Below are 15417 nucleotides of genomic sequence, written 5' to 3' on the forward strand. Positions count from 1 at the left end.
TGAAGAGAAGAGTTTAAAGCTAGCCACAGTAGTCAGCCATACAGTCTTGGCAGTGGTGGCACACACCTTTAATCGCAGCAGCCACACTAGTCAGCCATAGAGGCTGGGCAGTGCACACCTTTAATCCCAGCACTAGAGAGGAATATAAGGCAGGATGAGACAGGAACTTGCTCTCTCTTCAGTCTGAAGATTCCACAGAAGTAAGAGCTCTTTAATGGTTTGGCTGCTTTTCTGACTTTCAACTTGAACCCCAATATCTGTCTCTGGGTTTTTATCATTAGTGCTACACCCCACTATGTATAATGGGTCTCCTGAACCCTCAGCGTAAGTGAGACTTTTGCTTGCTGGTGAGGAGGACCCTGGAGTCAATCACATCAAATTTCTGACCTGGCCCTGACAGGTATGCATCTGTCTCCTAGGGAGCAGATGTCACAGACAGCATGTCTGCTGTCTCACCCTGTGAAGGAGACAGCTCCCTCTGCTCCAAAGGGCCTTGGGCCAGCTGCTTCTCTGTCGTTGGTGCTGGCGTTCTCTCCGACTCTAGATCTCCATTCTCCTCTGCTGTGGCCTGGGTGTGGGTCTGTCTTTAAAAGGCTTTTTCTACACCAGAGCTCTTCATGTATCAGAAATCAGGAGACCACGGGGGAGACCCAGGTCCACCTAGACCATGGTGTCCAGCAGCATCAGCAACACTGCAGCCAGAAACAGGCTTATGCTGGGTACTTCTCCATGATAGTCATAACGTGTTGCAGAGCCCTGGCAGATGGGAACCCGCATCCCCACCTGTCTTGAGAATCTCTTATTTGGGGATGAACCAAAGAATGAATCCACCAAAGTGCCTTCTGGGGCACAAACACATTTGTTGGTTTTACTTACAGGAACAACTTGGGTGATCTCAAATCAGCCACAATGGGAAGTTTTCACCCAGCCTGGATGATATCCTCCTCATAGCCATTTCTCTAGAAGTCCCCTCTCTCTGTTAACCTTTCCCACTTTATATACTCGAGCATCCCTCAGACCCTAGGACTATGAGGCCATCTGAAATTAGGGCAGAACTGCACACAAATGGATTGGAAGAGGGGCTGGAATTTCAGGTGAGGGTCCAGGCCTCATCCCATGCCTTCAAATATTAACAGTCCACGGGCCCAATCATACTGGCGTCCTGCAGCAGGCACAAATAATCTGATAATATTAGGGGCTGTTTGGCCCAGAAGACCCTTCTCCAACTCACTGACCTTTCCTAGAACCCTCTCCCTGGCTCAATCTTGCTCCAGGCCTCCGTTCATTGCTAACAGATTGATCAGCACTTAAGTATCTATCAATGATACCAAACCTTTAGCTTTTTCATCATGGAAGACGCTGGAGGACAGGCCATTCTAAAACACAGCAGGTTGGAGAGAAGAGTGCAGAGGTCCTGGTCCCCATGTGAAACCCACGTCCAGGTCAACACCACACCAGAGCTTGCTGCCCTGACCCTTCTCCCCGCATCCCATGAAAGGGCTCCAGGGATGATCTAAAATGATTTCTCCAAAATGGAAATGGCTAATGGAGCCTGCCTCCTCTATCCTGCCCTGGTGGCAAGATCATTCCTTATGAAATTAGGATCTCAAATGAAGCAATAATGGCACAATGTTGGAATGTCCATCTCCAGTTGGTGGTAAAGTGCTGTTATCCTGAGGGTGGGGGAGGCAGACTCAAACCCCTCCAAGCTCAAACCCTCTTCTGCCGTCTTCTGGGGCAACTTTTGCTGCACTCTGCTTGACACGAAACTGTCCATCACTCAGACAAACAGGGTAAGGTTTTCATAAAACCGGCGAAGATTGCAAATGCCAGGGTGGCTCTGTAAAGACATATATCAATGGGCCATTGCATATGAATTCCCACCACGGGCCAGAGATGATTAAATAATTTTTGTAAAACAGCATTTGAAATTTTGCTCTTGTCTATATTTTTCATAATTTTCATAATAGTCAGAAGAAAATGGATTACAACTCTGCCAGAAAGGGATAGCTTGGCATTTGAAGAAACCCAGTGCACACATTAGCACAGGGAGTCCATTAGGTCCCGAGAATCAGGGATCTGAGTCAGAGACTCCAGCTAGGGCTTCATTTCTGGGATTCAGCAAATATTATTTTTCAAAGAGCATCCAAGTTACTACCCAGAAGGCAATTATCTCCTTAATGTCCATAAAGTGTGAGAAACAAATGGAAAATACATCTTGCCGTTTGCATGTGCACCCGCAGCTAAAATGTTAGGAGTCAAAGGGCACTGCTGCTTAGGGGCGGGGAGACGGTGGCTCTGCCTTAGCCTTTTGTGTTAAACACTAGGTCCATCACGGAAGTCTGTGCAATGGTTAAATAACCTTGGGTAGTATCATCGATTCCTTCCACACCACGAGTTCTCCCAGCCAGTGCATCTGACCTTCATCTGAGGGGGTCACCTAGGGCTCATCCAGGTGTCAACAAAGACCAGTAAAGACTCAGAAGCCAGACGCTGGGGTGGAAACCTGCTAGCTCAGAGAGGCCCAGAGAGCACCTGGTTGACCTCCCTCCCCCACTGATGTCCCAGAAAGAGAGCTTTCTACTATGCCATTTCAATCAAAACTGTGAGGGGCTGCAGACCCTCAGACCCTGAACCTTCTAAGACCTCTTGCCTGCCGGAGTAAACAACTTGTTTTCCTATGCTTGCAGCTGCTCTGAGCACAGAACCCTCACGAGTTCCTGATAACAAGGAAGTGGTTTCAGATGGATTTGCAGGAGAAAATCCTGAGAGCTGGGGAGGGGCCACTACTCAAGGAGAACACTATATAAGCTGCCCTGGAACACAATAAAATTGGCATTCTTGTTTCAAGAGTGACCTGTGTCTCTGCGTGTTCTTTAACCCCCAGACCCTTGCCCAATAGCAGTTCCAGGGGGTGCAGGCGCCGCACAAAACTCCTCAGACTAAAAGTCCCTCCCCTCTACTTCCTGTGCACCTCTCTATCCTCTTGACCCCCTTTTACTCTTTATGGTTTTTTTTTTCCTGGTTGCTTGCTCCACCTCTTAATCTATGGTTGATTTTATTTAACCTTGTTTTCAATATTTAAGTAAAAAGTTCTTGGATTAAAGGTGTGTGCTAGGACTGAGCCATACCACAACTAGAAACAGGTTTTTTCCAGTAAATAACACAATCTCAGGGTTCACAGTGTGATCACATATCCTGCAACAGAAGACCGTTTTAAATTTTTTTCCTTCCTTGCCTATCAGGCTTCTTTGAAGCATAGTCCTTGCATCTCCAGACATGGCCTATGATCCATGGGGGCTCCTGTCCTGGACCCACTATAGCTCATACATCTGATAGCCACAGTCCGCTTACTACCCAAAGGTCTACTATACAGAGTCCTCAGGAAAAATAACACACACACACACACACACACACACACACACACACAAAATCTACCCTGTAGTTCAGACTCTCATATATTGTTACTTGGGCTATACTCCCCATGCACAGAGACTGAGGCAGGAGGATTGAAACAAGATCCTGCCCAATCTGGGCTACAGAATAAAACTATTTCAAAATAAAAAGTAAAAAGTGGGAGTAGAGGGGCCAGCAGAGATGGCTCAGTCAGTAAGGTTTAAAAGCACAAGGACCCGCCTTCAATCCCCGAAATCAACATAAAGGGCTCAAACCTGGCCATACATGCTTGTAATCTACTGAGGAAGAGGAGCCAGCTGGGTTCCTGGGCTCACTGGCCAACCTCGCATGCTAGGGAGTCCTCAACAGATGAGAAGACCAGTCCAGAAAAAACAGAAAAATAGATCGAGGATGACAGTTCTGAGAAGGGGCACTGTGTAGTGATCCTCTGACCTACACATACACACGCACACCAACAAGTACACACAAAGTAGGAAGAGCAAGGGGGAGATATCTAAATGGTAGAATGTTTGCCTGCCACACACAAGACCCTGGGTTTAATACCAGTCCTGCATAAAAATATCTGGGGAAGCAATTGTCACGAGAGGCTTCCTCCAGCAGAGACACACAGTCAAACACAAGGTGGAGAGAGAACCCAAACTGGAGATCTCCATTGGATTCCTCCCCCCAGAGTTTGGGAAACTCCATGGGATAGGAGAAGGGAGGATTGTAGGAGCAAGAGGAGTTGAGAACACAAGGGAACACAGTCCATAGATCAACTAAGCAGGGCTCATAGGGCTCCCAGAGACAGGAGCAGCAATGATGGAGCCCGCCTGGGTCTGTGCTAGGTCCTCGGCATATGTTATGGTTACAGAGCTTGATGTTCTATGGGACTCCCACAGTGGGAGCGGGGGTGCCTGTGACTCTTCTGCCTGCTCTTGGGAGCCATTTCTCCTTCTGGGTTGCCTCACGCAGCCCTGATATAAGGACTTACGCCTAGTCCTATTGCAACCTGTTACAGTGTCGGGCTGATATCCCTGGGAAGCCTGCTCCTTTCTGAAGGGAAACGGAGGAGGCGTGGATCTGGGGAATGGGGTCGGGGACTGGGAGGAGAGGAGGGAGGGGAAACTGTGGTCAGGATGTATTACACGAGAGAAGAAGAAATCTGGGGAAAGGAAGACAGTTCTTGCACAAACCCAACCACACTGCGTTACCATTGAGACAAGGTCAGTTACACAGTGTGTGGCTTTTGATACTTCTCACTTATTTTTGGTAACTTTTTGGACAGACAAGCAGAGTGTATTTTCTTAACCCAGACTGATTCTTTTTCCTGCCATGGTAACAGTTTACTATGTGAACCCTTACCCCCAGAAACAGGAATGACAGAGTCAAACAACATCCAGTGTCCTTCACTTCCACCATATCCTTAAGGGCGATACAGGTCTAAGCTAAAAAAATCTCCAGGTCCTTGGCATGGGGCGCAGTTCAATGGTAGAGCACTTGCCTAGCACGTGTGAGGCCCAGACTGCTTCCAGAACTGTGTGTGTGCACATTCACACACACTCCTGGCTACCAATTGACTTGAATAATCTAGTTGTGGGCTTATAATTAGTGCCAATGTATTTTATAAAGTGCACCCAAACATGTACCCTGAAGGCTAATGGCGTTTTCTGAATGTCATATAGCACACAAGACATACAGAGGACAATGAAGGAAAACACTGAAGTCACATCCAGTGCTGACTGATCATTAAATTTTCCTGAGTGCCCTCTGCCCTGAACCCTGACCCTAAACTTGAACTGTCCTCCAAACTGCTAGTGCAACCTGCTACAGCCTTCTATCGGACATAAGTAGCCTGAATTGACACACTTGTCCTCCAGAGGGCGCATGAGCCCACAGACTTGTAAGAAGGTGAGCTTAGGTAATGTTCCCACTGACAGCCCAAAGTTCTGAAGTTAGGCATGTTCGAATAACTGCCAGGAGAACAAACAAGCCCCACCATCACCTCCGAGTCGGTCGGCCTGAGCTGTGGAAAGAGCCCAGCCAAGTGATAAGGAAGGAGTTGACCTACATAGCCATCCAGAGAGACACGGACCCTCCCTTGCAGTCACACAGCCACGCAGTTCAGATACCCTGACATGCTTCACAAAGCTAAAGCTGTCCCCAGATGCAGAGAGAGGACACGGAACTCAGGCCAGGGGGCAATGGACCCTTGTAGAGGCAGGTTTCTGTGAGTTGCCAATGAGTTTAGAAGATTTACTTGGGAGATTTACTTTCCCAGTTTCTTCTAAAGGGAGACAAGGGCCCCTTTAGGCCCCCAGACTATGCTGGGTCACTGGGGTAACCCTTCTGTGCTGTTCTTCATGCTGAATGAAATATAGGGATGGTCATACACCTATACAGGATGCCTTCTGTCACTCATGAGATGCCCAGGTTGCCATGAGTTCAGAGCTGCCCCACCTGTGTGGTATTTGGGGAGATCCTGTCTCCAGTCTAAACTCTCCCAGGGCCATGGAACTGGCCTGCATAGGATCTCTGCATGGCCCCTAGGCTCTGCCCTGAACCAGCTGGCCGATCCTAAGTGCCTTGCTGACCCCGAAGCCCAGGCTCCTCCTCCAACTGACAGCTTCCTGCAGGATTGGAGTGAGTTAATCCCACAAAGGGCCAGGTCTTGGGCATGTGCTGGCCAAACATCAGCTGTGACATGACTGCTTTGTTGTGGTCCCCTAGGGCTTAGCGGCAGGCTCATCCCTTTGACCTACCTGTCTCTAACAAGCTCCCTATGTGCACATGTCCCCTTTCCTCCATCTGGCCAATCCCCACACTGTTTACCACCCCTCAGCAGGCTCCTGGGAATCTGGGGCTCTGCCCCGTGGTACACACACTGTTCTCTAGGCATGTGTACCCCTTCCCTGTTTGCCTAAACCAGAGCACTTCATGTTCCTCAAGAGAGACACCTTGCTTTCATGCTTAGTGAAAGTTGCTTTGTTGTTTTCTCTACTAAGTAAGTAAATGAGCAGCTGGAAGAGTGAAATGCTTGATAATCAAGACTGGCATTTAACATGGTGTTTTCTTATCTGTATACAGAGCACACACACAAAAAAAAATAGGGTGGGAGTGAGAAACAGTGGCTACACCTGGGCATTCTGTCACCTTCACTGTTTGCTTTAATTCTCTCACCGCCTCTTCCAGCTACCCCAACGCACAGCAGCACCCCCAAGCTGAATGGATTAACCTAACAACCACTGAATTGTGGGTCAGGAGTCGGGAGCACAAGAGAAGATGTCTTTTTTCTGCTCCATGCTGTCAAAGCTCAGCTTGGAGGAATCAGAAGAGAGTGACCTCAAGGCAGGCTTCCTGAGAGGCTTGCTCCTCTCATAGCCGGCAGGGTGTCACACAGCTGACAGGCAGAGGTGTGCACATAGCTGCCCCCAAGGCCTGGTGGCCAGGTCCCAAGCAGGACAACTCAACTGAGACAGGGTAACCTTGGTGGCATTACCATGACCCAGCCTTTCACACTGAGGACACTCATGGTGGAATGTTTGTCTCAAATGCAGAGAACGGTCTGTTGGGGGAAGAATCACCAAGCTTCTCCAAGGTTGAAAGGGTGGAGACAGACGCTGCACACACCCACAGCATGAGTGCCAAAGTCACACTGAGATTAGAGCTGTTGGTGTTGGGAAAACAAGTTACCATACCACCTCCGGATTAAAGTGACCACTGTGAGTACAGAGAGGCCCAGAGGATTAGAGTCATCCTGAAAACCACCAGACACAGTCAGGCCTCCCACTGGAAAATCCAGGAAAATAAATGGACTAATACTTACCAACCACAGTACATCAACAGGGGAAAGCATAGACACAGACTAGTCCATGGGTTTCTGTAGGTCATGGAGAGCTTCAAGTCCATAGGAAACCAGATGCTTTTTATTTTATCAACAAAATTGTAAAGCTATAGCTGAATGAAAATATTTGGTTCATACTTTGTAAAAGTTTATAAAATAATAACAAATTGATAGTAAGAACTGTTTGCTCTCAGCCAGATGCCCTGCCCTAATTTACAAGAAGTAAAGCAGCAGAGTCAGGTAAGCGTGTGGCTTGGGGCTACACCCCAAGCCTTTCCTTGTTCACATCAGGATTTCTTAGGCTGAGCTTTCTGCAAGTCACTCACCTAATGCTCTTGCAGTCTGTAAGCATGGTGGATCACACCTAGTCGCTCCCTAGAACACGAGTTGAGACAATAGCCCAGGCCCAAGTCCAGTCTCGGCTTCATGAAGACTTCCAGCTGCAAATCACAGCAGAGGTGAAACTGAAATCTAGTCCTTTCATAATCGAAACAGAATTATGAATGCAATTCTGGAAAAAAACAGAAAATTCAAAAGGCGAGCATCCCGAGAAATATTTAGATCAGGCTTCTGTGTACATGTGTGGTGTGCACATTTCCATGCAAATGTGTAGAGTGTCCATTTCTGTGTGTGCATTTCCGTGTACATATGTAGTGTGTGCATTTCCATGTACATGTGTGGTATGTACATTTCCGTGTACATGTGTGGTATGTACATTTCTGTGTACATGTGTGGTATGTACATTTCCGTGTACATGTGTGGTGTGTACATTTCAGTGTGCATGTTGTCAGGTGTATACGTAGGCCAGAAGGGGATATCAGGTGTCTTCCTCTATTGCTTTCCACTTATTCCCTTGACACTGAGTCTCTCACTGAACAAGAAACTTGATTGTTTTTTTTGTTTTGTTTTAGTTTGTTTTTATTGAGCTATATATTTTTCTCCACTCTCCTCTCTTCCTCCCCCACTTCCTTCTACCCTCTCCCACGATCTCCACACTCCCAGTTTACTCAGGAGATCTTGCCTTTTTCTACTTCCCCATATAGATTAGATCCATGTATGTCTCTCTTAGGGTCCTCTTTGTTGGCCAGGTTCTCTGGGATTGTGAACTGTAGGCTGGTTTTTCTTTACTTTTTGTCTAAAAGCCACTAATGAGTGAGTATATATTATAGTTGTCTTTCTGGGTCTGGGTTACCTCACTCAGTATGATGTTTTCTAGATCCATCCATTTGCCCGCAAATTTCAAAATGTCATTTTTTTCCACTGTGTAAATTGCTCCATTGTGTAAATGTACCACATTTTCCTTATCCATTCTTCAGTTGAGGGGCATTCAGGTTGTTTCCAGGTTCTGGCTATGACAAACAATGCTGCTATGAACATGGTCAAGCACATGTCCTTGTGGCACAATTGAGCATCCTTTGGGTATATACCCAAAAGTGGTATTACTGGGTCTTGAGGTACTCCATGTTTTAACTAATCTGGCTTGTCGGAGAACTCTGAAGACCCTCCTGTCTCCTCCTCCCCCTCTGTTGGGATTATAGGCACCTGTGGTCACACCTAGCTCTTAGATGAGTAGGGAGGTCAGCAAGCATTCTAACCCAGAAAACTCTCCCCAGCCCTAATTTTCATCTTACTTTACTTTGGTGCATTTGGAGTCTGACTCAGCAAGCAGATGCTAAGGGCAGGTCGCATACAGAAGCCTTTGCTGCCTGGTGAGGTGCAAGATGCTGACAGGGCTGTGCACTCTACCCTCTGGTAGCCTGAAGTTTAGTGAGAGGAGGAGGCAACTGCACCAGGGTTTCTTAAAAATGCCAAAGCCAACAGGAGGAGTCGTCACCACTTGTCAAAAGGTGACTTTCTGTCTAGTCCAAAGGGTGGAATCTCAGTCATTTTGCTAAGGGCTACAGTCTTTGTGTAAGAGTTGACTCCATGGTGAGACTTGCTTTATAACACCTAGTCCTTGGGTCTTTTCTCCTTTCCCTAGCCAGCAAGGCAGGAAGCTATTAAACATGACCCTCAAATAGAGACCACAGCCCTACTAAAGAGCCTACTCCAGGAACTCATATCTTTCTTGAAAAATCTTCATGGTGTTTGCGGGTCTGGCTGCCTATCTGTAGCAGACTTTCTTTTGGACCACCAACCAACTCCCAAATCATGATACAGAGCCTTACAATTAATTAGGAATGCCTGGCCTTATTTTATGCTTGTCCCACTAGCTCTGAGAACTTAATTTAACCTGTTTCTATTCATCTACATTTTGTCTCAGGGCTTTTCCCCTTTCTTTCATTATCTCCAGCTTACTCCAGGTCTGGCTGGCTGGTGGCTGCCTGGCTGGCTGGTGGCTGCCTGGCTGGCTGGCCCCAAGTGTCTCCCTCTTTTTTTATACCTTATTCTCTCCTCTCTCAAGCCTAGACTCCTTCTCTTACTTATTCTCTCTGCCCACCAACCCCACCTATCCCTTTACTAGCTATTGGCCATTCAGCTTTTTATTAAACCAATCAGGTGCCTTAGGCAGGTAAAACACCAAATCTTTACAGTTAAACAAATGTAGCATAAACAAATGTAAGACATCATTACATAGTTGAAAAATACAGCATAAATACATGTAACACATTGTTACATAGTTAAACAAATACAGTATAAACAAATGTAACACATCGTTACATAGCTAAACAAATACAATATAAACAAATGTAACATATCTTTGCCAAAAGTAATATTCCACGACACCTATCTATACAAGCATTGTATCCCCACAAACAATGCAGGCAACATTTCACAAATCCTTTTAGAAGGGTCTGGCCATGCCTGCCACCAGGAGGGAAGCCTGCTGTCCCTGGGAATCAACAGAAGCCTTGGAGGGCATGAGGATGTTGTTCCCACCATGGCTAGCAGCTCCCAGATTCACTGGCATCTGCAGGGCAGGAACTCTAGGACACATCTGTCTTCTGGCTGCTGACATTGAGCTTTGATGCCTGGGATGGGGCCCAAAGTTCCAACATTCTCTGATGACCTGAGCACCAAGGGTGGCCTGGGCAGTCGTGAGCACTGGACACCCCTATCCCTGGTGGCCCTCTTGCCTCAAACAGTCTTAAGGTCACTCCATCTTAGCTTGAACCAGGACCTTTCCCCTGCTTTTCTATCCTTACCTCCAAATCCCAGGACCTACATCCTCCTCAGCATCAGTTCCTAGGTAAGGACCAGTTGAGTGTCTCTAGACTGCTGGGAAAGTATTTGCCTTCAGAAGACTGGCATTTGGACATAGTCACTAGATCCTCCACCTTCCAGGAGGATGTGAAACTCCCTAGGAGCCAGCTCTGAGACTTCCTGTCCTCTGTTCTTTGCATGTATGGGTGTGTCCCTAGGTTTTGATTCTCTAGTAGGGTTTATCTAGAACTAGATAAGAACTAGAGACTTGGTGTGGTCCCTATCCACTAGTTTCTCTCACCTACCCACAGTCAGGCTGATGGAGTCAAAAGATCCACGTGACAGCACGGGACCTGTGTCAAGTAAGCACAAAAGGTTCCAGAGTAGAAGAAAGGGGACGCTTCCTTGTTGGAGTCTTCCTGACAACAGGCGTCCTGGTCCTGGACCCTCCAGCCAGCACCTGTGGTCTCAGCTCCAGCTTCAGGCCCAGAACTCAGAAATCCACCTCGGGTGCTACTGACCTCTTCATCAGGAACAGGTACCAGGGATCCAGGTAACCCATGGTGCATGGTGGGCGATGCCATTTAGACCTCAGTTGGGAGCTGCCAGCTCCCACTCTCCCGGTTTCCAAAGCAGGGAAGTTCAGAAAACAGCGGAGCGGAGAGGAGCGTAGGGCGGTGACTAGCAAAGCCCCGCCCCGCAACTCGGAGGGTGGCCCTGCCCCTGGGTCCCCGCGTGTCCCCCGCCCTTCCAGTGGCGCGCGTTTACCTGCCAGCAGACGGAGTGAGGTGGGGCCGGAGCGGGGTGCGTGCCGGTCCCCAGAGCAGCCGCTGTCAGTCACCGCCGCTGAGCTCCAGCGAGGACGAGCCTCTGGCCCAGGAGGCCCGCGTCTCGCGACCCCGAAACGCAGGACCCGCGGCCCAGCGACCCCGAACCCAGCGTCGGGTTCCTCCTGCCAGGCTCCCTGGCGCCCCTTGGCCTCCGAGCCGCAGCCAGTACCGGTGAGTGATGATTATCAGGGACGAGCGGGGCGGCCCTGGAGCCTTTGTCTCGGCGCCCCTCAGAGCGGGAGACCCCAGCACCGAGTCTGACTCCCGGAGGGGCGAAGGAGACGACGCTCGGTACGGGCAGCAGAGCTCTGATCCCTCTCCCAGGCCAGGAGCGCCCGGGTCACACCTGACCAGAGAAGCAGGTGGCCCCGCAGGTGGCAGCTAGGCGACCTCTCGGACCGATACCACGTCGGCAGCCCGGATCTTTCTTGGGAAGTGGTGGACGCGGGTATAGACTCAGGTCCACCGCGGTGGGGACTGGAGGCCTGAGGGTTATCCCCGGAAGTCTCCAGCCAAGCCTGGGGACCCCGGGGTCGCTGAAACTCGCGCGGCCTAGAAATGGTGTGGGGAGGAGTTTAGGGGTGGGAGGTGACCTCGGTCGAGAGAGACCGCCCCCAGCGTGAGAAAGGGGTCTTGAGCGGCTCCGAGGGCACAGCAGGGGTCCATCTAAGCCCGCAGCGCCTGCTAATCACACACCTGCTGCCCCTCGTGAGATTCCTGCCCTGCCCCTCCCCACAAGGAGAAGCAGTTTCTCTTTGAGCAGAGGGCGGCGACAGGCACTTGCCCAAGCTTCCGCCTTCTCGGGGCCTGTCTCGGGCTCCTAGGCCCTTTCGGTGCCACACGCAGACCCCCACCCACCCTGCCCACCTTCAGCCACCTGCTGGCCTCGGTCCTACTGGCGCGGTCTTCCCGCCGTAACTTGAACTCTTGGTCCTGCTGAAGAGCCGGGTCCCAGTTGCCCCTCGGGTGGAGGGCAGTCCTCGTGTTCTGCTTTGCTGTGTTATAAACTCTGGTTTCTAGGGCATGGGCATAAGCCGCTTGGGATTTCCAGGTGCTCCTTTAGTCCCCTGATTTGGGAGGTGGAGCAAGGCTTGAAAAAGGGTTTGTGGTTCCCTGAGGAATCAGTTCGGACTCTTTGCTGCCTGCCAGCAGGATAGCTGCTGATCCACCCAGCACACAAGCGTGGATCTGTACAGTTGGGGGAAGTCTTGGAGCTGGGGGTGAGAGTCTGTAGGGGTAGGAGACATCAAACATCAGGCAGGCATAGCCTCTGCCTGCACTGGACACAGGACGCACAACTACAACGACTTTTTTAGAGGAAGAAAACCTTAGGGAGGTCTTGTTAAGACTCGTGGCTTTGGAAGGTATGTCTAGGTAAGCTTAGAAGACCACCCCCTCACTACCCATAACTCTCCCAAATAGAGCTTACTCCGCCGGCTCCTCAGGGATTGGTGTGGGCACCTGCTCTAGAGGATGGCATTCTGAGAAGAGACGATCCCAGGCCAAAGTGAGGGATAACCACCGCACAGGTGCACAGCAGCCCAGCTTGTGTAAACACCCTCAGATTCTCGGTGGGATATACAGACACCTGAAAGAGAAAATACAGTTTAAAATAATCAAGAATATGAGAGGCAACGCCTAAGGATGCAATTGTTCTGAAATGCCTGCTTTTTTTTTTTTTTTATCAACTTGAGGTTAAAAAAATACTAGTGTGTTCAAATCCGCTTTTAATGTCTGTGTAGATATGGAGTGTTGGCTCTTGGTGGAAATGGTGTGTGGTTAAAAAAGATGTGCGAACACAGAAAAAGAACATAGCCCCATCTTTCAAGGATGTTCAGATTTAGCTTGGATTTTGGAGTGCCAAAGCTTTTTCTGTTTGATTCTAGGTTTCCTCTTCAGGTTCTTAATCTTTGTTTTTAATTTTTGGATTATATTTACTTATTTATTTATGTGTATATGTGCATGAACACGGGTAGGGGTCAGATGATAAGTTGCAAGGAGGTCAACTCTCACCTTCTACCATGTAGGTTCCAGGGGCCAAACTCAGGTCATTAGCCCTGGTGACCACGACAAGGGCTTTCACCCACTGAGTCATCTTACCAGCCCCTCTCCAGGTTCTCTCAAATGTCACCCGCTGCCTGTGCCTCCCCAATAGCAGGTGGCATTGATTGACCACTCACCAAACACCAGGCTCCCTGCCCGGGAACTGATGACCACTGCCCTTCAGTCGTCACTGCCCCGAGAGCTTCATTTCCCATCATTACCCTGTTAGTTGCCTCTCAGGGCACAGAGAGGGGAAGCGAGGTGCCTCTGCGAAATTACCACCTGGCCCCACTTGGTCCCTTGTGACCACTTAAAGGTGCCTTCTCCTTTCTTCTTAAATGTCCACCATTAAGAGGCTGGAGAGATGGTTCAGTGGTTAAAGATTCTCTACGGCCCTTGTAGAGGGCCCTACTTCAGTTCCCAGCACCCACAGCTGTTGGCTCACAATTGCCTGTAACTCCAGCCCCTGGGAATCCAACACCATCTTCTGGCCTCTGAGGGCACCAGCACTTACAGCATACAAATACATACATTTTAAGTCCACCACTGGTGAGTGACCGTGCCTATGAAAACATCCAGTTTCCATCCCTCAGGTGACCTGACTATAGAAACACCCATCTTAGTTGATGTCCCTGCCTTAGCCTCCTTTGCTGTCAACAGGAAGGCTTCAACTCTCTGTTAAACTCTCTGCGGGGTAGACTTCAGCCAAGAAACAAAGTTAGCAGGAGATGCTTGTTAGCCATCTGATTTGACCCTTTGGAGGCAGCAGCTCCGGCAGAGGTGGGAGCCTGATCCACTTAGAACAGGTTGGCGAGGAGGTAGCTGGACTGTTGGAGGCACCCCGGGCTGCTGAGCATGGGGCCATCTTCTGTCATGGCTTCTGCTGGCTCCTGAGATCAAGTAGCACATTCTGAAGCCACCACGAGTCTCCATGCAGGAGGTTTAAAGATGTGGCCCCATGATTCCGAAAGTGAGAGAGAGAGAGAGAGAGAGAGAGAGAGAGAGAGAGAGAAACTGGATGGCTGAGATGTAGCTCAGTTGGCAGAGCACTTGCTTAGCACGCACAAGACCCTGGGTTCGACATCCAGAACTCCAGCATCTCGTGAAATCTGGCAGTGTGGTACCTGCCTGCCACACCACCACCCACCCCCACAGCCCCCAGTTGGAAGATGACGATGGCAGAAAGATAAAAAATTCAAGGTCAGCCACTGCCACGGAGAGAGTTTCAGGCCAGCAGAATGTGAGACGTGAAACCCCGTCTCAAAACAAACAAACAAACAAACAAAAAGATGTGGGAAGAATGGAGTCAGCTCAGTCTCTGGGACATATGGAGTTAAATGTGTGACTGAACACTCTCTAAGTTCTAAGAGGTAAACCCGAAATGGATCAATAAGATAGGAAAAGAATTTCAACCCACAGCTAATCAGTGAAAAAAAATAAAGCAATGATAAGATACGGTTTCACATTCCTTAGACTAGTGAGAATTCTCAAACCCTGACTCTGCCACGTACAAAGAGGTAGAGAAAGGAGAACTCACATTTTTGGGTGGGGGTGTTAGCAAGAAATAAACACTTTAGCTGAAGAATATACACAATCAATCCCTAACCTTATCCCCAAGCACAACCCTAACCCAACCTTCAAGGGAACATCTGGGATGATGAATATGACCACGGATGTTCAATGAAACAATCTGCTAAAATTTTCTGTTTGGGGATAATAGTAGCCTTGTTGCAATTACAAGATATCATGTAGAGAGTTGGGGGTGGGATACGTAGGTGTGATTACAGCACTCAGGAAGTTGGTGAGTGTGTGCCACCCTGACTATATATACAGTGAGATTCTGTCAGTAAAAGTAGGAGGAGAAGAGAGGAAGGAAGGGAGGAGGGATGGAGGGAGGAAAGACAGAAAAAGAAGGAAGGAGGGAAGGGAGGGAGGGGAGAGGGAAGAAGGGGGAGAAGAGAAATAATAGCACAGAGCTCACGTGCACGTGTGCCCTTCACTTAGTCTCCCCAATAACATCTTTCAGACTCCGGCACGGCATTGTAACCAGGAATTTAGCCATGATACCAACCATTAACCTTGCTCAGATTGCACACTTCACCGGTTTCCATACCGACATCCCTATGCCTGTCTCTGTGTTTATGCATCTGGCTGTATCCG

The 15417-nt window shown here is 49.0% G+C and overlaps 1 protein-coding gene across 3 annotated transcripts in view; it reads left to right on the forward strand.

Annotated features, from left to right (window-relative positions):
• Nucleotides 1–9701: 9701 nt before the first annotated feature.
• The window catches only part of LOC119814432 (myelin basic protein), a 107934-nt gene continuing 102218 nt past the window's right edge, over nucleotides 9702–15417 (forward strand). For 2 of the 3 annotated variants that reach the window (XM_038330155.1, XM_038330156.1), the window contains exon 1: nucleotides 9702–11385. The gene's annotated coding sequence lies outside the window, so the exon portion shown is untranslated. Of the gene's footprint in view, nucleotides 11386–15283; nucleotide 15417 lie in introns of all 3 variants that reach the window. The other variant, XM_038330154.1, reaches the window with a different exon arrangement.

The sequence above is a fragment of the Arvicola amphibius genome, chromosome 5, assembly GCF_903992535.2.
Source record: "Arvicola amphibius chromosome 5, mArvAmp1.2, whole genome shotgun sequence".
Lineage (NCBI taxonomy): Eukaryota > Metazoa > Chordata > Mammalia > Rodentia > Cricetidae > Arvicola > Arvicola amphibius.